This window comes from Talpa occidentalis, unplaced genomic scaffold (genome assembly GCF_014898055.3).
Source record: "Talpa occidentalis isolate TD23 unplaced genomic scaffold, MPIMG_talOcc4v2.1 talOcc4.5, whole genome shotgun sequence".
NCBI classification, from domain to species: domain Eukaryota; kingdom Metazoa; phylum Chordata; class Mammalia; order Eulipotyphla; family Talpidae; genus Talpa; species Talpa occidentalis.
Window position 1 is genome coordinate 127,044,767 of NW_023604861.1, and position 26,070 is coordinate 127,070,836.

The 26,070-nt window shown below is 37.0% G+C and overlaps 1 protein-coding gene across 4 annotated transcripts in view; it reads right to left on the reverse strand.

Moving 5' to 3' along the window:
* The window catches only part of NCOA1 (nuclear receptor coactivator 1), a 221,075-nt gene that overhangs the window by 95,083 nt on the left and 99,922 nt on the right, over positions 1 to 26,070 (reverse strand). For all 4 annotated transcript variants that reach the window (XM_054701299.1, XM_054701298.1, XM_054701301.1 and 1 more), the window contains exon 3: positions 4,617 to 4,774. The gene's annotated coding sequence lies outside the window, so the exon portion shown is untranslated. The remainder of the gene's footprint in view (positions 1 to 4,616; positions 4,775 to 26,070) is intronic.

The window sequence follows — 26,070 nt, forward strand, 5'->3', positions numbered from 1 at the left end:
ACGTATTTCCTTAGCTGCCCATTTCTCTGCCTCCAAAGACACTAGTAGATTACACTCATCTGAGAATTTGACCATGTGGAATTCTACTATCTCTCAAACTACTCCTAGTGTATTTTTTAATTATAAAGTAATATTAATTATAATTATTTTATTCATGTTCTTTCCTAGATTGTGAATTCACTTACCAGATCTTTTTACTGTAAACCCAATATCTAACATAATGCCTAGAATATATAAATGAAAATAGTTGACAAATTAAAAGTTATTCTTTTACTAATACAATATTTTAATTTTTTAAAGGATATTTAAAATTATTTTATGATTAAATATTTTGTGGAATCTTACATACAATACTTTGGAATTCTTACCTATTGATTGAGCTTTCATGAAACCCTTAGTTCTACTATTTTGAAGAAACCTCCTACAGTATTTCACAGTAATAGAGTCACAGAGATATGTTACAGTTATACAACTCCAAAAGTAAATAATACAATCTCACATAGACTGGATAATTTTGAACAATAACAATCAAATCCACTTATGAATTTAAAGTAAGATTTCCCCCTATGGGGGTTACCCTCAGACTACTGGCTGTAAACTACCATCTACTTAATCTAAGATTCTAGGGCTGAGAACAATGCAACTGAAGCCAGTCAGATTGCCCTACCAAAATACAAGCCAATAGTCAAGCTACAAGAAAGTCACCAACAATTTGCTGATGATATGATTCTGGTATTAATGGCTTACTAGTTACAAAATACAAACAGATAGTGGAATGCAAAGCCTTTGATGAGTGAAAACTATTACAGCTGTTCTATTTGTGGAATGGCTTTATACTTGGCAGTAAGGGTACTTAAATAAGGTCCAATTAGGAAAGAAATGCTGGTTTCAGGAAACCAATTTGCATATCACCTTTTAAAAAGAGGTAAGGTTTCTAAGTAAAAATATCCTGTTGATTTAAAAAGAATTGCTGTTATACCCAAATAATCTCATGCAACCTCTAGAGAGCAGTTGTAGGAACCAGAAACCACATCTATCTCTACTCAAATGGACTGGACTAAATAAAATAGGTGGGACTGAAAAAAACAGGTCAGTGCTATATGTTTCAGTTGAGTTACAATTTCTACATAGAAAAGATGTAATTTCTACATAAGAAATTTGTCACTCATCTCCCAGATTTAGCTGAGAACTGCATGATTTGAAAAATCAATAACAGTTAATAACTCTAATATGTAGTTTAGAATGCTTAGCAGGAAATTAATAGAGAAGCATAGGCAAGATGAGCCAGCACTCTGAGAGCTAAGCTTCCCCAAACTGAGAGTATCTCACTGGAAAAGTCATGAGAAATGTGAGCTCCTGGATTGGGTAACTGCCATAAAGAAGTATTTCTCCATCTGGAGTCCTCAGATACTTAGGGTTTTATAAAGGAAGTTTTCAATTTTGTCTTTTTATTTCACAGGCAGTTGAAATCTTTCTCATGTGATAAGGATGGAGACTTTAGTGGTTCCATTTCCTTTTTAATGGTTGAATATTTTTCCATTGTTTAGATATACCATATTTTATTTATCTATTCATTAGTTAGTAGTCATTTAGATTTTTCCAATTTGGGGGCTACTTAACAACAATGCTACAATAAACAATTTTATGCACTTTTTTGCATAATCATGTTTTCAGTTCTCTTGTGTATATATCTAAGAACAAAACTATTTGGTGATATTGTAACTCTATGTTTTTGATGAACTGCCAAACTATCTTCCTCTATGGCACTACCACCATTAAGTTCTCAGCAGCAATGTACAAGTGCTCTAATTCCTCTACATCATCATCAAAAATTGTTATTTTCCTTTTATAATTTAATCATAGCCATCCTAGAGGGTGTGAATTAGTATTAGTTATGGCAATGTATTGATTTACATTTCTCTAATTGCTAATGACACTGGGCATCTTTTTTATGTGCTTATTGATCATTTTTAGATCTTCTTAGCAGAAATGTTTATTCAGGTTTTTTGTTCAGATTTTTTTTTTTTCAGTTGGGTTACTTATGTTTTTATTACTGAGTCATCCATATATTTGGATACTAGACCCCTATCAGATATATGATTTGCAAACATTTTCTTCCACTGTGTTATTTTTTCACTTTCTTTACAGTGTCTATTTTTTTTTAAAGATTTATTTATTTATGCATACAAGAGCTGGGGCACAGGCCAGAGATTAGGGGTGGTGGGGGTGGAGAGAATCACCAGAGGCAGAGTGGGCAACAGAACAGGCAGACTAACTGAAATACCCTGCTGACGGGAGCAACGGGCAGGACAGGAGAGGTTTGCTATGCAATGTGAGTTGCTCCCTGGTGGGCTGGGGATTGAACTCGTGCTGCAGAGGCTTCAGATTGCTTCATAGTGTGGTGTTTAACCCCTTGCGCCACCAGGGAGGCCCTTTACAGTGTCTTTTGAAAAGAAAAGTTTTTAATTTTGATGAAATATAACTTATCTACTTTTCCTTTTTTAATAAGTACAATGCCTAGCTTTTTTTTTTTTTAAAGATTTATTTATTTATTTCTACAAGCACTGGGTACAGTCAAGAAGCGTGGGAGGGTGAGGGAATTCACCAGAGCCAGAGCGGGGAGCACTACAGGCAGAAGGACCAAAGTACACTGCTGAGGGGAGCAGCGGGCGGCAGGAGAGGTTTGCGCGCCATGTGGAACCCTCCTCCTGTGGCCGGGGAGCAGCTGGAGATGGAACCAGCGCTGCAGGGGCAGCTTCTCAGCCCAGCACTCAATCGCTGCGCCACCAGGGGAGGCCCCCCTGCCTAGGCTTTCTTAAAAGCAGTTTCTATTGATTGTATTTTTCTTGTGCAATGGACAGTATTTTGTTTCCTTGAATGCCTCCTATTTTTTTGTTAAAATCCAGATACTTTGAAGCTAATGACGAAAAGCATTTCTTTAAACATGCAGAAACAAAAATTCTCTCTGAACCTACAAAGCCAGGGACCAAAACTTGCATGGTGATTATCCCGAAACCAGAGAGCTCCTGCCCCCACAAATCTCTCTTAAACAATCTGTCAATAGGGTCTCCCCTGCTGGCTCAGCAGTTGAGCACTGGGTTGCGAGGCTGCCCGCAGCCTCTGCAGCACCGGTTCGATCCCCAGCCACCGGGCGAGGGTCCCACAAAAAAAAAAAAAAAAAAAAAAAAAAAAAAAATCTGTCAATGTCTGAGCCACTAAGTCCAGGGATAAAAGCAAAGGCAAAGAAATGTATTTCAAGCAATGAGTTCTTATAAAATCAAAGGCATTATTTTATCTTATTTCATTGATTCTATAAAATATCAGATCTATCTTAAAGTGGTTTTTTTTTTGTTAAAATTAAATCCTAAAAAAAAAATGAAATCCTGTGCAAAGTCTTTTAAAATTATTATGCTAGTCATAAAGACATCAAGGACTTGGTAAATTCTCAAAGTACTTAGTAAATTTGTTTCCCACTAAAAATTTATCTGACAGATTGAGAAGATTCTTTGCATTGAATTTTTCTAAATGGAAAAAATGAGTTTGGAAGAAAGGCAGGCTGCTATGAACACTGCATTGTTCATGGATAAACCAGTTTTTTTCCCTTGGCTTACAAAATCTTGGAAAACAGCAATGTAAAAATGCCCAAATATATAAAATGGGCACTGGAAAAAAAATATACATGGAGAATTAATGTCTGGATATATGTAAGAAATACATATCCAGGGGTCACCATCTGGGGATGGCTCAATGTAGTTTTCCTGCTGCCATTTTTATTCAGTAAGGATTTGAGGGTCTTACTACAGGATTTAAATCTGAAGTCCCTATTAATTTCAACATATATAAAAGTGGTTTAAAAAGTGAAATCTAGTGCCTCCCTGGGGGCGCAGGGGATTAATTAAGTCTCAGCACTATGAAGCTATCCATAGCCACTGCAGCACAAGTTCGATCCCTGGCCAGGAAGCTAACCCATGTGGTGCAGCAGACCTCTCCTGTCTCACCAGCTGCTCCCCTCAGCTGTGTACTTCAGTCAATCTGTCTGTTCTGCTCCCCACTCTCTCTCTGGTGAATCCTCTCACCCCTCTCCCACTTCTGCCCTACACTCCAGCTCTGATATGCATAAATAAATAAATCTTAAAAAAAATATTTCAAAAAAAGTGAATCTAGAACATTCCTAAATTTTTATTTAGGAATGTCAACATGTTTTATAGTAAGTTTTTCTGATAAAACACATATTTAAATAAAAAATAGCCAACAGGTAATTATTTTTTTTCTATGCTTTTGTAAAGACAAAGCTCTTTTAAAACAGAGCTACAGGGCCTCCCCTGGTGGCGCAGGCAGTTGAGCACCACACTGTGAAGCTGTCCGCAGCTTTTGCAGCGTCAGTTTAATCCCGGCCGGCCAGTGAGGGTCCCACATGGCGTGGCAGACCTCTCCTGTCGTGCCCACTGCTCCCCTCAGCAGTGTATTTCATCAGTCTGCCTGTTCTGTTCTCCGCTCTGTCTCTGGTGAATCCTCTCACCCTCCCGCGCATCTGGCCTATACCCCGGTTCTTGTATAAATAAATAAATATATCTTTAAAAAAATAAAATAAAATAAAATAGAGCTACAATTCCTACCTGGGAGACGGCTTTGTTCATAATGAGTCCACAAAACAAATACGGTGAAATTTAGTGCTCAGGAGGGTAGCTTCCAAGCGAATGGGGTAATGATGTTTTCCAGAGATGATGCTAAGTGTCTTTACCCTCACTTCATTTAAGGATAATTATGCAAATAACTGAAACAAAGGAAAAGAAAAAAAAAACAAAAGTTAGACTATCATTTCACTATCTATGAAATGATAAAAATACCAAAATTCTACATAAAGAAATAAAATACAACTTTTAAGACCACATAGAAAAGTATTCCCAAAAGACAATGGGTGAAGATTTGATGTGACAGTGGGATCCTTTTGGTGATTCAGTGTGTAATTCCTATTTAAGAGTGTTGCTTGGTTAATATATAATGACATTTGTCCTTAATCTTCTGAAAGACCCATTTATATACCATTTGAAAATTGTTTCTGGTTATGTTTGTATGTTTTTCTTTTTTTCTACTTATAAGTTCTGACTTTACAGGGCTTACATTTCAATCTTTCTTTGATTTACATAATACTCCTCACTACAATATGTTACTATATTTTACTTTCAAATTTTTATTGAAAAAATAGACAAATATTTCAGTGACAATACTTAAAAATAAAGTTCACTGATTTCTGATACCAGTCATGATAGACCATCTGCATAGTCTGGTATTGTACTGTATAGTCTGGTATTGCTCACAGATAACAATCATCAACACTGGACAAAACAAAAAAATAACTGTTCAGACATTAAAAAAGTGGTTAGAAGGTGGCAGAAATGTAGGGAATTTGATCACTGAAGGAAAAGAGCCATCCTGGATGACAGCTACATTTAAAAGAGCTGCCCTGGGTCTTCCTGGTGGCCTAGGGGTTAAGTCTCAGCACTGTCACCACAATGACTGAGTTCGATCCCCAGCCAGGGAGCAACCCAAATGGCGCGGCAGACCTCTCCTGTCTCGCCTGCAGACCCCCTCAGCAGTGTATTTCAGTAAATCCACCTGTTTTGCTCCCACTCTATCTCTGATGAATCCTCTCACTCCCATCCTCCCTGCATTTCTGGCCTATATCCTAGTTCTTTTACTAAAATAAATAATTTTTTAAAAATAAATTCATCAATTAAAAAAAAAAAGACGTGCCCTAAGAGAACTCTCCTCTGGACACCTCTTAACTAAGAAGCTAGACCTTAAGGAGAAAACCAATCTTATCAATGTTTGAGGTACTAAAGGGTATAGTTCAGAGCTGACAGAAAGCTATATAGAAGGGGGAAACCATGGAAGTAAGGATGGCACAGGAAGAAGGGGGATCCTCAAATCAGTGTACAAATGTTACTCAAATACCTGGCTGATCCCTGAACAGGAAGGCACCAAGTACCGAGAAGACAACAGCTGAAAGGCTAAAACAACAGTGATTTCAGCTGCTGCCTACCACAGGAAAGACATAGTTTGGATTTTTCATTCTGCCAAGTTAAAAGGGCTTGGTGAACACAACAGGCTTCTCTTAGAAACCCTAGCAGGCCCACATCTCAGAAATAAGCTATATCCCAGGACTAAAGATTTTCCTAAGGCTAGGGGCAAAAATGAAATACATCTGATATAACAAAGTACAAAAACCCAGGTAAAAATAACTGATCAGTAATTTTCTTTTAAAATAATTACACCCTCACAACTTCACAAGAAGCTGTAAAACCAGTATAGAGATATCCCATGTATGTATCACTTACCTACCATAATGGTGACATCTTATGTAACTATAGAGTGTTACCAAAACCAAGAAAGAGACAGACATAATACAATTATCTAGGCTATACGCCTTACTTGGGTTTTGCCAATTTTTTTCAAGCACACATTTTTTGGGTATATCTTTGTTTATAATTCTGTGACATCTTAGAATGTGCATAGATTCACATAACCACATCACAACTGACATTCCCCTCTGCTATTTATAATCACATCTCCACCCCTTTCCTTAACAGCTGGTAACTAGTTATCTATTTTGATAACTTTGTCACTTTGAGAATGCTTCTTACATTTAAGTTACACCGTATGGAAACATTTTGGATTGACTTTTTTCATTCAGAATAATGACTCTGCAATCCATCCACTTTGTTACATATATCAATAGTTCAATTCTTTTTTATTTTTCCATGGTATGGAGATACTGTAGTTTTTTTGTTGTTTGTTTGAGTTCATCATTAACCTGCTGAAATACATCTGGGTTGTTTTCAGTTTTGTGGGTAGTATTGATAAAGCCACTATGAGAATTTATGTACAGGTTTATATATGAATTTAGTTTTTTTTTTTAGTTTTTAATTTATTTTATTTTTCTAGGATAAATATCCAGAAATTCAATTGCTGAGTTGCATGGGAAATATATATTTAACAATCAGTAATTAAGCTACCTACTAGTATAACAATCAGAAAAAGATAACAATCCACAATATCCAATATATAATAAAAATTACTAAACAAAGAAGTTAGAAATTGTAACTCAAGATAAGGAAAAAAAGTTGTCAATAGGGACTACCATAGGATGATCTAGATGTTGAGATTAACTAACGAGGATGTTAACACAGTTGTTATAAATATGTTAGATACAGTGAACAGGTATGAAATATTGGCAGCAAATAGAAACTACAAAAAGGAATTAAAGAATTAGGTAGTTCAATATAAAAATATTTTAAATTACTGGACTTAATAATAGAGTCAAGACGGCATGAAAGTCAGTGAACTTGAAATCAAAATAACACCCAATCTGAAAAACAAAAGATTGGGCTACAGAAGAGGGAAAATTGTAGGAAGGAACCTCTTGGCAACATCAGGCATGTAACCTGATTCATAGACAATGAGTAGAAAGAGACTAGGACAGAGAAAAAAATATTAAGGGAAATAATTGTTGAAATTTTCCAAAATTTGGTGAAAAACAAACTCAGATCCAAGTATCTTAGTGGTTCAGACAAGGACAAACCCTGAAAACTTGACCCCAGATCTGAGGCATCCAGTAGAGGAGAGAAAGAGGCGCAGAAGAAAGGGAAGGAGAAGGCTAGGGAGGGAAGAGCACAGTGGACTATGGCCATGGAGTATAGGTGCTTTGGCGGTAGGAGAAGGACAGGAACCTCTCCAGAGCGGAGAAATCAACAAGGATGTAAGGAAATGGTGCTTCATTAAAAAATAAAATAACTTTTAAAAAAGAGGATGAAGTTGAATAAATGGCTATCCCGTAAAACAAAAACAAATACCTCAGTGAACTTTACTCAGTATAAATAAAATAAAAGAAAGCCCACAGTAACTAATCAGTGTCGAATTGCTAAGAATCAAAGATAAAAGGAAAATCTGGAAAGCATCCTGAGAAAAGTGGTACATCATATACAGGGAAACATGACATAAATGATACTGACATTTTCATTGGTAATAACGGAGGCAAAAAGACAACGATTTCTTCAAAGTGCTATAAGATAAAATACAACCTATATACTACAATTCTACATCCAGAAAAAAATATCCTTCAAAACTGGAGACAAAATTGAAGACACTGTTAAGATGATCAAACATTGAGTAAATATGCTACAGAATGGACAGATAAGAAATGCTAACCCTTTTTTTAGCTAGAGAGAAATGATACCAGATGGAAAATTAGATCTGTAACAAAGGAGGAAAAACACCAGGAATCATAAGTATGAGGGTAAAGTAAGAAGTCTAAATTTTTTCTTTTTAATTTTTTAAGACAAGTGATTATTCATGCAAAAAAATATATACCACTGCATTATGGAGTTTACAACATATTAAATGTTAATTATATTAAAATAATAGTATAAAGGATGAGAAAGTGTAAATGTAATACTGCTGCAAGGTTCTTTCATTTTACAGGAAGAACTACAACATAAACTTTTAGTAGACTGATAAAGTAAAAATACATATTATTATTCCTGGAGCAACTACTTAAAAATATTTTTTAAGGTAAAATTTAAAAGGTCATAAAGGAATTTTAAAATACAGAAAGGTAGAGAAATTTTTCTGTATTTAAAAATATCTTAAAATAGAGAACAGTTTGATAGAACAGGTTTTAGCATTCACTAAAAATTACTGGTTAGCCATAGGGAAAGCAATACATTAGGAAAAAAACAAAAATCAGAAGGAACAAAAAGTAAAATGATACCCTAAATTTAAACATATCAATATTATAATAAATGTAAATTGACTAAATATTACAATTAGCTGCAGGAAAAGCATCTGACAAAATTTAGCACCTATTCAAGATAAAATTCTCAGCAAGTTAAGCATTAAAGGGAGCTCTTAAGTACACAAAATTAAAACTTATGGTTGTTACAAACCCAGGGTATTCTACTATCAGTGATTTGTTTTGTTTTACAATATATTTGTTTATTTTTAATGGATGCTAGGAATTTTTGCTTTATATATAAAGAATACGTTTCTTCTGATCATTATTTTTCCCAATGTTGAATTTCTTATTAAAACGGAATGTTTAATGTTAGAAAATTGAATGATGCTATCACCTGGATCCAAAAGTGCTTACCTTTGATAGTCCCTCTAAATTAAACTAAGTGACTCTCCCTCCACCCTTCTCACCCCCTCCCCCCCAAGATTCTTTGTCTTTCCTTGATTTTGGTCAAACAAAAACTCATTCCAAGGGAGGGGTCTGTGGTTTGAATCCTCAGGCAATATAGTCTGTTAAAAGCTACTGAGGGGGGAAAGCTCAGCACTGTGGTGAGCTCCAGAGAAGGAAGTTTCAGGTGGCTTACTCAAAGCTGTGGAAAGCTAATGTGGAAGACCTGAAGAACAGGGACAAAAAGTACTGCAGAATTGCAAAGCAGCACAGTAGAGGTCGGTGGATTTCCTACCTTTACCTACTAACCACTGAATCACTAATTCTCTTTGGGTTCTTTCTTTTGGCAGCAAAGTTAGATTTCTGGTTCCCTTACAATGACTGCTTTGATGTGAGATTAGGGTGATTCTGGATGTAAGAAGGGCTGCTAAATTTACAGGATAGTTGTAAGAAGACAGTGTATTTCAGATGGCTAATTGGCCTGTGTTGTATGGTTGCAAATTCCTGGATTATAGTTTAAAGTCTTTGTAGCCATCTGTGTGAAGAGCAATGTATCATTAAACCTGTCTATCAGAAAAGAAAAAAAAAATCCAAAAACAAAAACCACCACCAAAAAAAACTAAACTTGCAACAACAAAAAACCTCAATGAAACTTAACTCTTCTAACTCTTCATATTGACTTGTAATTAAAACTATTAAAGAAAGAGATTTAGAGTTAGGCTAGCCCTAAAACATTTCTTAGCAGATGAGAATCCTGATTACTACTTCATAAATTCTTTCATTTGTGAAACACTGTATCTTTGAATTTCCCCTAGATGAATCCATGTAAGAATAGGAAGTAGTAACTGACTATGGCAAAGATGGCATCAAGTTTCTGTCATTATTTGATGCCCAACGAAGAGCACACCCAAAAATTAATTTTGTACTGTACCCTGCAGGTTTAACATTTGCCAAATAACGCCACTCTGTTCTATAAAACCTGAAAGTTGTTATGGGTACTTTTCAAAATCAGTCAGTAACTGAAGCCAGATGGATTCCTGCTAATGATTTTTAGAGTCCAGAACAGCTTGCTCATGCTGGTGGACTCAGGGCCCATCACGCAAGGGAATACAGAAACAATGCTGAGGGGGCGGCTGAGCAGTCATTTATTTAGGGACTGCATAAAGGCAGAAAAGCTCATGATAAATCCATATCCAAAATAGACATGTAGAGAATGAGAAGTATAAAATATGGAAACTAAAAAGTGGGTGACACAGAGAATTGAAGAAGAAAATGAAGAATATGAAAGGATTGGGTAATGTTGATCTGATGTTATGAAATTACTGATTATTGTTCTAAAAATATAATTTTCCAGTAATTTATATAATTATCCGTATCAAGAGTTCTGTTTTTTTTTTAAGATTTATTTATTTATGCATACAAGAACTGGGGTACAGGCCAGAAGTGCAGTGGATGAGAGGATTCACCAGAGACAGAGTGTGGTACAGAACAGGCAGATTGACTGAAATACACTGCTGAGGGCAAGGCAAGGGAGGTCTGCTGTGCCATGTGGGTAGCTCCCTGTCCTGGGATTGAACTCGTGCAGTGGCTGTGGATTGCTTCATAGTGCTGCAACTCAACCTCTTGCACCACCAGGGGGGCCCCAAGGGTTCCGTATTTTAAGTCTTTCCTCACTACCTCTTCCCCGTGAATCCAGAGCAGGAGATCAGATGTGGATGATACAAAAACCTAATAACCCTGTTGTCTACTGGGCATGCCTGGAGGCGTCAAATGACTAATTCCAATTTTCATTTTATGGGTTAAGATCTTTTAATTTTCATTATCTGCTTCCATTGCTGGATTTTGGCACATATGCTAGTTAATACTCAATTTTCTTTCATTTAATTTATTATCAAAATAACTTCATAAATTCAATCTGATTTAAGAATTAGATTAAGAAGCAAAGTAGGGCCTCCCTGGTGGCGCAGAAGTTGAGCGCTGGGTTGCGAAGCTGCCCGCAGCCTCTGCAGCGCCATTTCGATCCCCGGCTGCTCCCCGGCCACCGGAGGAGGGTCCCACATGGCGCACAGACCTCTCCTGCCGCCCGCTGCTCCCCTCAGCAGTGTACTTCAGTCTGCCTGCTCTGCTCCTGGCTCTGGCTCTGGTGAATTCTCTCACCCTCCTGGCTTCTGACTGTACCCAATGCTTGTATAAATATATAAATAAATAAATAAATAAATAAATAAATAAATCTTTAAAAAAAAAAAAGAAGCAAATAGAAGAGTACATATAACCTGTGGTTGAGGAGGGAAAAATATTAAATGTGTGCTTAACCTATCTCCTTTACCTAGAATACTGCTATTATTTATGCTATATATATATATTTTTTAATCATTTGGTACTGTTAGTCTTTTTAAAATGTCTTCTTCTTCTATGCTATTAAGTCTTAATTTTGAAAATCAAAACACTCACGATCCTGACATTTTTGAGACTTAGCAACTGAAATCACTCAATAACCTGAAGTATTATATGACAGAAACAGAAACAGAACTAACAGTAAGCAGCAAGGCCGATGCAAGAGTTAGCCAGGAAAGTTTACAAAAAGGATCAGCTTTAGAGTAAGGGAATGCCTCTCACACACAAGCTGATATCATGGATTGTGACTTTGAGAAAGCAGGAAAAAAAAATCCATCTTCTGTTAACAACTGTTACCTTATGAGATGACTATCAGAAGAAGCTGTGGTCTAATGTTCTCATCCCTATAAGGAAATAAAAGAAACTCAAACTTCTAAGAGCAGTGGATTCTCTTATCCACATACATTAACTGTGCAGTGTGAGGAAAGTAAGCTGTTCCTAATAACACTCAACTATTGACAATGCTTATACATTACTTTAATAAAAGTTAGTCCAACGCCACCATTACTAACTTTCTGGCCTTAACCTTTCCATGCCTCGGTTTTCTTTTTTTCCTTTTTTTTTAAATATTAAATTTATTTCTAACCGAGGTACTATGTGGATTCCCCCACCCCAACCCCCATCAGGTAGCACCACCGTAAGTGGTGATAAAAGCACCCACAGGCCACCACCACAGCCCACGGTGCTTCCTTCTTCCTCCTGCTTCATCCCTTTCCTGCTTTTGGTGCTTCAGTCCTGGAGTCAGCTTTCAAGGGTTAGTTTTTAAACTTATCTTCATCTGACTCTTAATTTAGTCACTCTATATTCCTTGTATTAGTGGCTGCATCCAGTATTTATCTTTCTTCTTCTAACTTATTTCACCCTGCATTATCCCTTCTACCTCCATCCAGTTGCTGCAGATGGCATGAGTTTATCTTTTTTGATCTCTGAACAATATTCCATTGTGTTTACACAGTATGTCTGTTTAATCATGCTTCAGTTTTCTGATCTACAAAAAAATGCAGGATAATATTTGGATCTACTCATGAGTTGTTAGAAGAGTAAATATTAATGTTTTTAACTTACTTAAAACAGTGCCTTGCGGTGCCTCCCTGGTGGCACAAGGGGTTAAGATGCAGCACTGTGAGGCTATCCGCGCCACTGCAGCAAATCCTCAGCAACGGAGGTGAACCACATGGCACAGCAGACCTCTGCTGTCTCACCCACTGCTCCCCTCAGTAGTGTGTCTTAGTAGATCCACCTGTTTGGCTCCCTACTCTGCCTCTGGTGAATCCTCTCACCGCCACACCTCTGGCCTGTACCCCATTTTTTGCATGTGTAAATAAATCTTTTAAAAAAATAAATAAAACAGTGCCTTGCACATAGTAAACACTGTGGAAGTGTTTAAACAAATAGGCCATAACCAACTAAGTTTAATTATCTCTCTTTCCTGGCAGCCAACTTGCTAATAAATGATGCCTATCACATTTTCCCTTAGTTTTTGCCAGACTTGGTTAATATGCAGTCCTTTAATTATTTATTTCAGTAATAAATATGTAGCAAGTTTTATGCAGCTTCTTAGAACTTTTTGATTTTAATTCTTACTCTGCTCTAGGGAGATACTAAGGCTTAAAATTCTAAGTTTTAAAGATAAAATAAAAGGAAGAAACTAATTCAGGAGTAACTTGTATCCTAGTTTCTTTTTCTTGGTGCCTTTTTTTTTTTTAATTATAAACGTAAAACCATAACTGTGTTCAAGTGCCTGCACATAAATTGCTAGATATAAAATATTAAAGACTCTTAGACTCATTTTTAAAAAAGATTTATTTATTTATGCATACAAGAACTGGGGTACAGGCCAGAGGTGTGGGGGCGGGAATGGTGGTGAGAGGATTCACCAGAGACAGTGGGGAGCAGACCAGGCAGACTGACTGAAATACATTGCTGAGGGGAGCAGCAGGTGAGACAGGAGAGATTTGCTGCGCCATGTGGTTAGTTCCCTGGCCAGGGATAGCTTCGGACAGCTTCACAGTGCTGTGCTTACCCCTTGTGCCACAGAGAGGCCCACAGTCACCATTTGTTATATTAAAGACACAAAAACTGAAAAGCCTAGACTAGGCATTTCAACACCACTAATTCTGGATGTAGTATAAATACATCTATTTTAGGGATAAGTTATTCTCAAAAAATAGTGTTCCTACTACTATTTTTATGCTCTACACTATGTTCCATACCTATGTTTGCCTATTTTTTAAGGAGTTCCAATCTAAACTCCATTTTCCTTCTCCCTGACTCTTCCCTATGCAAAAAAACAAAAAACAAACAAAAAAAAATCACCTTCATATCCACCCAACTTTTGCTACCAGAAACTCAGATGACACTCAAAATCTTTTCTACCCTCATACTGTATATATTTAATCACCAAATCTCATCTAGTATACTTCAAAAATAAATCATCAATTCACAAACACACAAATCCAGTATCTTATTACTGTTCAACCTCCTTCCACAAGGTTTTATTTCACTTATAACAAAATCCAGAATTCTAACATAGCCACTCCCACTGACCTTCCCTTTAGTTGCTCTTTAATCTTCAATCTCCCCATCTCCCCCCATTCCAAAGCTTTCATTTCAATATTTCCTCTGCTGGGAATAATTCTGCTGCCTACTTTCTTCACCTGCTCAATTCCTATTCATTGGTCCAGTTTCAATTAAAATTCCACTTACCTTCCTCTAGTAGTCTAAATCAGTCCTCCACTATACTTTCGAAGCACTTTCAACTTTATCTTCTTAGCATTTTTCACAATATTTATATACATTTGTGTTTGTGTGATTATATGCTAGTTGCTATTTCCCTCGCTAGACTGTAATCTCCCTGGGGGATATTTTTTTGGCACAGAGTAGGCATACAATATTTTAAAAGATTAATTGGTGGAATTAGTGAATCTGCTCTCACTCAACAATGGCAATGTAGTTAAAAGCTCAAAGAGAATGAAGATGTTTAAAGTGGTCAAAGGATATTCCACCTCTTTCTCAGTAAATCCAAGAGTAGTATAATGGCATGGAGGGGGCATACTCAGTTATTCCTACAGGAGACTAGGCTTATGTTTGCAGGTGAGAATGCAGTCAGGAAAGAAAGCTGAAAGTAGTAAAAGTGCTAGGTTAGTTTCTGTTAACAGGAGAAAGCCCATTTCTGTGGTATCATTCTAGAATAGAATTTATCCCTCTGTTTTTGCCACGAGGCAAGAGAAAATACCAGGGTATTGGAGGGAGTCCACATTCAAAGAGCTAAAAATGAAATGTAACACCTAAACTCAAGTGTTTAGTTCTTCCCTAAAGAGCAGCTCTACTAAATTGGAAGGCAGCTGCTGAGGATTATCAAAACTAAGCTGTTTTAAATCTCCAAAACACTATAGTGAATGCTCAGATAGGATTTTTACAATACAGATTTCGTTAGAAGATGGTGTTTCAGTAAAGTCTAAAGCAAAGGCTACATCACTTTAGGTAACAGTTAACAATGACATATACTATGTCAGATATATATTTGCAACACACACTTTTCTTATGTGTAGGCTCTGTCTACTCCACACATCATTAATGGACAAAGATGGTCTCACTACTTCTTCATGCCTCTTAAAGTAGCAAAGATACTAAAATTAACAAATACAACTATTTGTATCTAGACATTTCTTTCTTTTTATATTTTTAAATTACATATTTTTAAAAGAGAAGTAGCCAGCATGTATTTTGTTAAATAATTTCAGTTTTTGGAATGCAAAATTATAATGATGTCATGCTATGATTACATTTAATCATCACTATCCAAAAAGTGACATGACTAGTATCTTAGGGCAGGCAGTAGGGGGTAGGGCTGGCAAAAATGACAATAACCAGGGACTTAGACTAGGATTTCAAAAACCAGGTAATAAACATTAATAAGATACGTAAAAATCAATAACATTCTCTTTTTATTTCTTTTACTCAGTATATACCATTTCTTTTGTAACAGGCTGAGTCATTCAATACGCAAATATTTAAGAGCCTAATACATGAAAGCACTGTACAGCAGCTGGGATACAGCAATGGACAAGAAAAAGTTCTTACTCTTTGAAGTTCACATTCAAATGGGAGATAAAGGGCAGTAAATAAAATTGAGTAATTTGAGATAAAGAGTTAGTAAGGGAGCTATTTTGATGATCAAAGGGAATTTATATTTGAGAATAACATGAGTTGAGACTACAAATATCAAAACCTTAATACCAAAATTATTTCAAAAATTTATCATTTCATAGTGTGTGTGTGTGTGTGTAATAAAAACTCAGGGGAGGGCCTCCCCGGTGGCGCAGCGTTTTGTGCTGGGTTGCGAAGCTGCCTGCAGACTCTGCAGAGTTGGTTCGATCCCCGGCTGCTCCCAGGCCACTGGAGGAGGGTCCCACAGGGCGCGCAGACCTCTCCTGCCGCCCGCTGCTCCCCTCAGCAGTGTACTTCGGTCCTTCTGCCTGCTCTGCTCCCTGCTCTGGCTCTGGCAAATTCTCTCACCCTCCTGTGCTTCTGACTGTACCCAGTGCTTGTATAAATAAATAAATAAATCTTTTAAAAAAAAACAAAAAACCTCAGGGGAACCCCTTATTCTTTTTCACTAATCTTGAATTTCTAGTTTCTACCCATATGATGCCTATATTTGTATATGCAGGCAACACCCAAAATCTATTGAGCCAAAAAGAAAATTCTGATAACTATCACTCAGTCACTACTAAGTATATTGTTATCACTAATAATCATATCGCCATTTTTCAGTTCTCCGGGATCTTAGAACTTTTCTTTAAAAAAAAAAAAAAGATTTATTTGTATTTGTTCATATAAAAACTGGGGTGTAGGCCAGAGGCATGGGGCGGGAGTGTGTGTGTGAGAGGATTCACCAGACACAAAGTGGGGAGCAGAAGAGGCAGATCTACTGAAATACACTGCTGAGGGGAGTAGCCGGCAAGACAGGAGAGGTCTGCTGCACCATGTGGGTCACCTCCCTGGCTGGGGATTGAACTCATGTTGCAGTGACTGGTGACAGCTTGATAGCTTGCTGAGCCACCAGGGAGACCCAGGATCTTAGAACTTTTAAGTCAGCTCTCCATAAGAGATTACTAAAACATCTACATGCCAACAAATTGAATGACCTAGATCAGCTGGACAAATTCTTATAAATGTACAACCCTTCAAGAATTAATGAGGAAGAATAGAAAACCTGAAAACACTAATCACATGTAAGGAAATTGACACAGTAATCAAAAGTTTTCCAAAAACCAGAAGAATTGGCCCAGACATTTTCACTAGTGAGTTCTATCAAAACTTCAAAGGGGGGCCTCCCCGGTGGCACAGCGGTTGAGTGCTGGGTTGCGAAGCTGCCCGTGGCCTCCGCGGCGCCAGTTCGATCCCCGGTTACTCCCCAGCCACCGGAGGCAGGTCCTACATGGCGTGCAGACCTCTCCTGCCGCCCGCTGCTCCCCTCAGCAGTGTGCTTCGGTCCTTCTGCCTGCTCTGCTCCCCGCTCTGGCTCTGGTGAATTCTCTCACCCTCCCGCGCTTCTGACTGTACCCAGTGCTTGTATAAAAAAAAAAAAAAAAAAAAAATGCTATTTAAAAAAAAAACAAAAAACTTCAAAGGCCTACGAATACTTATCTTTCCCAAAATCTTCCCAATACTTAAGAGGGAATGTTTCCAAACACATTCTATGAATTCAACATCACTCTGATACCAAACCCAGACAGAGAAATTAAAAAAAAAAAAAGAAAATTACAGATCAATATTCCTGATGAATAATATACAAAAATCCTCAACAAAATTTAACATGCCAAATTCAACAATACAACAAAAGGATCATATATCATAACCAAGTAGGATTTATTCCAGGGCACAGGATGGGTCAACATCCAAAAATATATCATTATAATTCACCCCACCAACAAAAGGAAAGATAAATGTCATATGATTGTATTAATAGATATAGATAAATTATTTAATAAGATTCAACATCTATTTGTGCTCAAAACTCTCAAAAAACTGGGGACAGGTGGAACATGATAAAGGCCATATATAACGAACACACAGCTAACATCCTCCTCAATGGTGAAAGACTGAAAGCTTTTCCTCTAAGATCTGATATAAGACAAGGTTGTCCACTTTGACATCTACTAGTGGGAACAAATTAGGCAAGAGAAAGATATAAAAGGAATTCAAATTGGGAAGGAGGAGTAAAACTATCATTACTTGCAGATGACAAAATAATATCCAAAAAAGCCATAAAGACTCCACCAAAAAACTAATTGAACTAACAAATCAATAAAGTGGCATGTTACAAAATCGATATACAAAAGTCAGTTGTGCTTCTAATTGCAAACAATGAGCTACAAGAGAAAGAAATCAAGAAAAAAATATCATTTATAATCTCACCAAAAAGAATTTAAGGTACTTGGGAGTAAACTTAACAAAGGAGGTGAAGGGTCTGTACAATGAAAACTATAAGACATTGCTAAAAGAAAAAGAAGGAGCCTCTCTGGTGGCCTAGGGGTTAAGTCTCTCACCACGACAGCCTGAGTTTTGATCCCTGGCCAAGGAGCTAACCCATTTATGGTGCAGCAGACCTCTCCTGTCTCACCTGCTGCACCCCTCAGCAGTATATTTCAGTAGATTTGCCTGTTCTGCTCCCCACTCTGTCTCTAGTGAATCCTTTTACCCCCAAACCTATGGCCCATATCCCAGTTCTTCTATGCACAATAAATAAATCTAAAAAAAAAAACCACAAAAAACAAAAACCAAGAAAAATAAGAAGATAAAAATTTTTTTTTTTAAAAAAAGTAAAGATATCCCTGTTCTTAGATTGGAAGAATTAACATTGTTAAAATGGTCACCTTTTCCCAAGCAATATATACATTCAATGCAACCTTTAACAAGGCTCCATAGGTATTCTTCAGAGACATAGAACAAACAATCCCGAAATTCATATGGAACCACAAAAGACCTGGTATAGCCAAAGCAATCCTGACAAAAAAAGAGGAAGTACAATAGCATCACACTCCCAGACTTTAAACTATATTATAAATAATAGTAATCAAAACATTATGGTATGGTAATGGAACATAACCAGACACACAGACTAATGGAATAGAATGGAGAGCCCAGGAATAAACCCACACATCTATGAACAGTTAATCTATGACAAAGGAGCCACAAGTATACAATGGAAAAAGGACAGTCTCTTCAACAAATGGTATTAGAAAACTGGACAACCACATGCAAAAGAATAAAACCATCTCACACCTTACACAAAAATTAACTCAAAATGGATTAAAGACATAGATGTAAGACCCAAAACAATAATATAAATTGAAGAAAATATAGGCGTAACACTCTATGATACTGGCTTCTGCAATGTCCTTATGGATTTGTCATCAAAGCAAGAGAAACAAAAGTGAATATAACCAAAGGGACTATATCAAACTAATAAGCTCCTGCATACCAAGAGACCAGCATTAAAACAAAAAGAAAATTTACTGAATGCAAAACATATTTACACATCATACATCCTACTTATACAAAGATATCGAAGATATATAAAGAACTCACACAAGTCAACAAAAAGAAAATAACCCAATTATAAAATGTACAGAACAGCTAAATTTGGAGACACTTCTCCAAGGAAGACATACAGATGGCCAACAGGTACATGGAAAAAATGCTCAGGGAAATACAAATCAAAACCACAACAAGATAGTATCCCACACCTGTGAGAAAGACCCATATCAAAAAGACCAGAAACAAGTGTTAGTGGAAGAAAAGAAACCCATACCAACACTGCTGGTGGGAATGAACAGCCCCTATGGAGAACAGTACAGAGGTTTCTCAAAATAATAAAAATAGATCCTCATATAATCCAGCAATTCTACTTCTAGGTATCTATCTGAAGGATGTAAAAACATTAATTCAAAGGGATATATGCACTCCTATGTTCATCGCAGCATTATTTACAATTGCCAAGTTACAGAAAAACCTAAGTGCCCAAGGACAGATGATTGGATTAGGAAGATGTGGTGAGTGCACTATGGTGGCAATACCTGATGGCAATATCCAAATATTACCTTACTTAAAAGTAATTTTTTTTTTAATTTTCAAATTTTCTCAGATCCATTAAAGGAGATAATGTTGGATCATGATTAAAAATGAAGTGATTTTTAAATAAAACGCAAATTTCCAAAATAGGGAATACCACTTGGATATATACATATATGAACTCTTGCCATTTGGGACAACGTGCATGGAACTGGAGAGGATAATGCTAAGCAAAATGAGTCAGAAGGTGAAAGACAAATACCTGATGGTTTCACTTATTGTAGAATACAGAGAAACAAAACAAAGGGTCAGATAAAGCCAAATCAATAAGAAAATTTAGAAGTCTGACAGTAGAATTGACACTACCAGAGTGTTCAAGGGAGGGGAGAAGAGTAAAGGGAAGAGGGGATGCAATGGACTATGGTAGAGGACATATGGATGGTCAGTATGGAATGGTGACATGCACCTAAGGATCTGTGATCCTATGCTTCTGAATCACATATAGTGTGATTGGAAGCCAATGTTACCTCAGTAAGAAACAAAACAAAAAACAATCTCATAATCCCATAAATGACCAAGTCAATATCCCCAAGAAGTTGGGCAAAGAATTAAGACAAGCATATTACATAAAGTAATACAAATTGTCAATAAAATGAAAATATAATGAACCTAATTAATAATTGCTTGAATTGAATTAAAATTAAGGCAAAGTAATTTCTCATCTATTTCACTTGCAAAAGATTAAAAAGACTGACGAAGTCCAACTATGGAGAAGGTCCAGGAAATATGCAATGTCCTACATTATTGTTAGGACTGTAAATTGATAGGCCTTTCTGGAGTTACCAAATAATCAAAATGTACCTAAAAAGCAACCCACTTTCTAATAACTTGTTATCATCATATCATCGAAAGCGCATTAAGTATAGGGCAGTTCTCAATTGGGACCTATACTATTTCAGGGAACATTTAGCCATCTCTGAAGACATGTTTGTATTTGTGAGAACTCAGGATAGTGAGAGCGACAAGCATCTGGTGGGCAGAGATCAGAGCAGAAGACTTCCCCCTTGCAACAAAGAATTATCTGATTCAAAATGTCAATAATTGAGAAACCCTGATCATCCTGATATGGGATGATCAGGAGCTTTTATTACTAAAACTACCCTTCCTCCTCCCCAGAGGGGAAAAACATTCTTATTTAGGTTAAAATCTAGTCCATTGATTGGCTACATAACTGGAAGGCAGGGGACAATGTGCCCTGAAAGTTCAAACTACTATGCAATTTCCCCTCCCCTACACCCATCATCTATTTTGCTATACGTTGATTCGGCCTGATTTTCTAGGAATGGCTGAGTGTTTTCATTTCACACAGTTAATGGGTCAAAACACAAGGGGATTAGAGGTATCACTAGTACTACCACACACCTATCATGCTGTGAACAGAACTTGACAGGGAGTTCTGTTATAAGGAAGTAAGGTCAAACATTAGGGAAGATTAGGGAAATGAGACAAATTCCTAATACAGCCTCTTAGGATACAGGAATACAAAGATCAGTAATAAATTGGACCTATGGGAGAGATGCAAATTCATAAGCTCTGCTTAGAAAGTTGCCTGCATATACACAAAAAATGAAATCTGACTCTATAGTGAGTACCTAGGTTCAATTAAACTGCAGCATTTTGGTTAAAGTGTTCAAAGGAAAAAGAGAAAAATAAACAGATTTTAAATATACCATTCGTATATTAAGGACACAAAGGAAACATCAGGGATGATGTACCATTACAGCACTTTTCTAAATGTTTCAAAAAGATAAAGACTTTCAAAAGCCATATTCCAGATAGATAAGCAAACCCACACTGCCTCCAATATTATGGGAATCACAGTAACAACTTTTTCCAGGAGATGGAGACTAGGGTACTGCAAAAAAGGGGTAAGGAAAAATTTTAGCCTAGCTAACTAGATAAAAGATGGTATCATGAATCCAAAGTAGAACTGCTTTTCAAATATACTGGTATATCAAAATCTCATCTCAAAATACTAAAAATAGATCTACCAGTAATTCCACTCCTAGGGATCTATCTGAAATCCCAAAACACTAATTCAAAGGGATATATGCATTAACCCAAAGAGGTATTTTCCCTACATTAGCCTAAATTTCATCACATATATGTAAATCTTAACCAGATATTCATGGAAAGGTCTTCGATATACTAAATTCTATAAATCAAATCTTATCTTTTATTTAGTAAAACTAAAATATTTTATTCAAAGAAACCCTAGTGTGAATCATCTTTTAAAAATTAATTCCATTTTAACATGTCCTTTTGGATAAGATTAAAATTTACATATAAGACAAGTGAATATATAAAAACACTTCAAAGACATACAACAGAAGATTTAAATTGGACCATACAGGGTCTCCCTGGTGGCACAAGGGGCTAAGTCTCAGAATTATGAAGCTATCAGCAGCTACTGCAGCATGAGTTAGATCCCCAGCCAGGGAGCAACCCACATGGTGCAGCAGACCTCTCCTGTCTCGCCCGCTGCTCCCCTTAGCAGTGTGTTGCGGTCAATCCGCCTGTTCCGCGGTGTCCTCTCACCGTCCCCCGGCCCCATACCTCTGGCCTATAACCCAGCTCTTGTATGCATAAATAAATCTTTTTAAAAATAAATAAATCTGAACATCTTCCCACAAACTCATAATACTGAACAGTTAATAACTTAATTATGACATCTGTTGTACATGTTAAACAAGCCAAATTAGATAAAATATGGCAAAAGCCAAGAAAATATAAATCCCAGCTTAATGACAATTTATGTAGCAAGATGAACTGAATCTCATGAAAACATACTTTTCTTAGTCATAGTTTGATTTAACTCTGATTTTGCTGGGAAGGAATCTAAAGAACATTTCAGAGAGTATAGTAATTTTACTTGGAAAAATTATAAAAAGTTTGTAGAGTGGGTGTAGGGAAGCAGCGTGGAGGAATCTGAAGAGGATGAAGGGTCAGGTTGCTCAGGAAAGTGTTTAAGAAAAGGTGATATACTGGGGTGGGGGGAAGAAAAGGCAATATGGCAATTTTATGAGGAATAGGGAAGTTTGAGAATGAACAAAGTTTTGGGTTTTTTAAAAAGATTTATTTATTTATGCATACAAGAGCTGGAGTACAGGCCAGAGGTGTGGGGGGTGAGAGGATTCACCAGAGACAGAGTGGGGAACAGAACAGGCAGACTGACTGAAATACACTGCTGAGGGGAACAGCGGGCTAGACAGGAGAGGTCTCTGCACCATGTGGGTTTCTCCCTGGCTGGCTGGGGATTGAACTCGCACTGCAGAGGCTGCGAACAGCTTCATGGGTTGTGTCTTAACCCCTTGCGCCACGAGGGAGGCCCAATGAACAAAGTCATTTTAAAGCAATTCATAGGGGCCTCCCCGGTGGCGCAGCGGTTGAGCGCTGGGTTGCGAAGCTGCCCGCAGCCTCTGCGGCACTGGTTCGATCCCCGGCTGCTCCCCGGCCACTGGAGGAGGGTCCAATATGGCGCGCAGAACTCTCCTGCCGCCCGCTGCTCCCCTCAGCAGTGTACTTCGGTCCTTCTGCCTGCTCTGCTCCCCGCTCTGGCTCTAGTGAATTCTCTCACCCTCCCGTGCTTCTGATTGTACCCAGTGCATGTATAAACAAAAAACAAACAAACAAACAAATAAATAAATAACATGCCTCTATAAAAAAAATAAATAAATAAAGCAATTCATAGGATGTGAGTTTTACTGATGATACAGAATATAAACTACTCCCTTTATTCCAACAAAATCTTTAGAAATAGCCTACATAAATGAAATTTTGTCATTATATATGTTATGTTTTTGCTTGTTTTTCTCATATACAACAGGACCTGAAAACCTCAAGGACAGAGAATTGTAGTCTAAGGATCAAAACCTACTTGTCCTTCCTCCTACAATATTACATTATGGGGCCTCCCCAGTGGCGCAGAGGTTGAGCGCTGGGTTGCAAAGCTGCCCGCAGCCTCTGCGCCGCCGGTTCGATCCCCGGCTGCTCCCCGGCCACCGGAGGAGGGTCCCGCATGGCGTGCAGACCTCTCCAGCCGCCCGCTGCTCCCCTCAGCAGTGTACTTCGGTCCTTCTGCCTGTTCTGCTCCCCGCTCTGGCTCTGGTGAATTCTCTCACCCTCCCGCGCTTGACTGTACCCAGTGCATGTATAAACAAAACAAACAAACAAACAAATAAAGAAAGAAAACATGCCTCTATAAAAAAAAAATTACATTATGAAAATGTTAGGTGGTTAAGCTGAATTACAGAGTATTTTATTTCTTATTGAAAAATAACGTATTTCTCTAAGTCAACTAACCAGAGAGCAAATTGGCTAATATAAAGTCATAATGAAGCCAAGGCTGAGGCGTCTGGACCCCCTAACATCCATGAACTGCTCTACTCTGAGTTCACAGACTACATGCCTAATTTTTGGTAAACTGCATTTCAATTGAGGGTAGCTTGATGGTCAGTTAAGGGTAGATAAAAGAACACGAATAAATGAACAAAAAGTAACCACTACTACTATTGGCAAATTTTAAAGTACATGTCCCACTGATTTTGACTCCAAGATTATATTAGTTTGGGGAAAAGGAAAGGAACCTTCAACAATTTGGAAAATTATTCTATTTCAGTCTAATGAAAGTTTTTTCAAGAAGGTTCACCATGTAATTTTAAGTCTAAAACAAATCCAAGTGAATACTTTCCAAGAATAAATTAAGGACTACATTCATAAAAGAATTACTACTTAAGATGTAATTATCTCACTTTAATGATGCTTAAATTAAAGCAATTAAATGATTTATCAGGGGAAAAGAATCCATGAAAGGTCCTGTTAATATGAAAATATAGAGTAAGAGTTAAAATACACACACACACATACACCACCACACACACACATTTTGGTTAAATTTCTCCTATGTTTAAAGCTAACTAAAGCAATAATGGTAATATAAGTAGTAATATCAAATTGTTAATCATAATTGAAAAGACAGTACAAAATGTATACACTTTCCTATTTAACCATCTGGAACATGTTACAAACTCCCTGAAAGCAAGAAAAATCTGCAAGTATAATTACACTCTGGGACTATTAGCATGACATGCTTCAATAAATACTCCTAATAGGATCTGCTGATATAATAATTGGCACTAAAACTGATGGATATTCATTATTTGGCTATTTGTTCTTACTGACTAAATGTTCAAGAAAACCAACAAATTTTTCCTTAAATAGAAAATGAAAAACACCTAGCAATGGCAAAGTGTGACAGGTTGCAGAAGAGGAACAGAAGTGAAAAGCAAAGAGCAAGCATTTGTAAATGCCTGAGTTCAATTCCTATTTTCTTTCCCACTTTCTCTTTCTCTCCTCTTCCCTCAACTCCCAAATCGGGCATATCTGTGCTCTGGTTAAAAGTGACTTCGTTAGGGATATGAAAAAAATGTGACATGAAATCTTGAATTGGCTAAATTCCAGTTGGCTTAAAGTTTTCAGACCAAATTCTAACAAGAGAAAACATTCAAATTTTCTCTACTCTTCATGGTTATGGAAAATTCACATTTAGCTACTTAAATTGGAAAAGTTAAATAAGGGAAGAAACCACCCAACTAAGAATTTTAGGAAGACAGCTCTGATAAATGAGCAACAGGGTTGATGTGATAATCTAATTCTAATACAACAACTGGTTATACTGTTGCAACAGTAGTTGAGGTGAGTGAGATACTGAGCTAAATCAACAAGAACAGAGGTGGAAAAGACCAAATTATGGAAGTAATTCACGTTTACTGTACAATCTAGAAAATATAGGTAAACAAAAAGAATAAAATAAAAATCATCCATAATTGTTGCAGTTGATGGTGAACATTTGTGTATTTATTCTTCTACAAATAAACATATAATTTTGTTTTAATGATTATATGATATACATAATTTCAAATAATCCTTTTCATTAAATTTATATATAAAACTACTCATGTTATTAAATATTCTTCTATATGTGTGCATTGTCTGTAAAATATCTCTCAATGTGTGTGTCACAATTTCTAAGCAACACAGTGGTGCAGGCCTTTAAACTGGCTCCAATTTCAGCTATTAAAAACATTTCTATGATGAGGTGCCTTTCTGGCTAAAACTTTGTTTACATTCAGGATTATATTCTCTGAATAAGTTCCAACAAACACCAAGGTTCCTGGCATGGGAGACTGGGTGGGTATTAATGCCATTTAACCAAGACTGAGCTTACAGGAGATAACTGAGGAAAAGCCCACTGAATTCAGTAGAAACACATTGATCATGAATATGACCTCCAAGCAGGTAAGTCCAGCTGACTTCCAAAGAAGTGGGATACAAAGGTTTTTGGAACTGCTGACATATTG